This window comes from Salvelinus sp. IW2-2015, unplaced genomic scaffold, assembly GCF_002910315.2.
Source record: "Salvelinus sp. IW2-2015 unplaced genomic scaffold, ASM291031v2 Un_scaffold2269, whole genome shotgun sequence".
NCBI lineage: Eukaryota > Metazoa > Chordata > Actinopteri > Salmoniformes > Salmonidae > Salvelinus > Salvelinus sp. IW2-2015.
The window spans coordinates 3,025-3,674 of NW_019943596.1; positions in this window are offsets into that span (position 1 = coordinate 3,025).

Consider the following 650-nt stretch of genomic DNA (forward strand, 5'->3'; position numbering starts at 1 on the left):
CCTTCAAATCAAATGTATTCATAAAGCCCTTCTTACATCAGCTGATATATCAAAGTGCTGTACAGAAACCCAGCATAAAACCCCAAACAGCAAGCAACGCAGGTGTAGAAGCTCCTTCCATCCTGGTCTACTACCTTACGGAGCATGCATCTTTAAAAGGTTTTATTAAATCTTTCAACGAGCCACTCTGTAAGGGTGGTACACAGARGTGCGGATTTGTTTTACCTTCAGGAGCTTGCAAGTCCTGCATGATCCGGGACATGAAGGGGGTCCCCGGGTCGGTGAGGATCTCCTCGGCTATTCCCACTCGGCTAAAGAACATCACCAGCTCCTTGGTAATACCTTTCGAGGTCATAGTTCTTAGGGGAATGGCCTCTGGGTAGCGAGTGGCATAGTCTAAAATCACCAGGAAATATTGGTGCCCTTTGGCGGACTTTACCAGAGGACCCACCAGGTCCATGGCAGGTCTCTCAAAGGGGAAAGAAGGTAGGGCAGGGGGTAGGAGGTAAGCGGGTAAGAGGTAAGGGTTAGGGGGAAAGGGGTAAGGGTTAATTTTGGATTTAGAGAGAGAGGAACGGATACGAGGAGAGGAGGGTCATTCTTGCTTCATGAGTCACATTGAAACAGAGGAGAGCAAAGCTCTCCCCCCC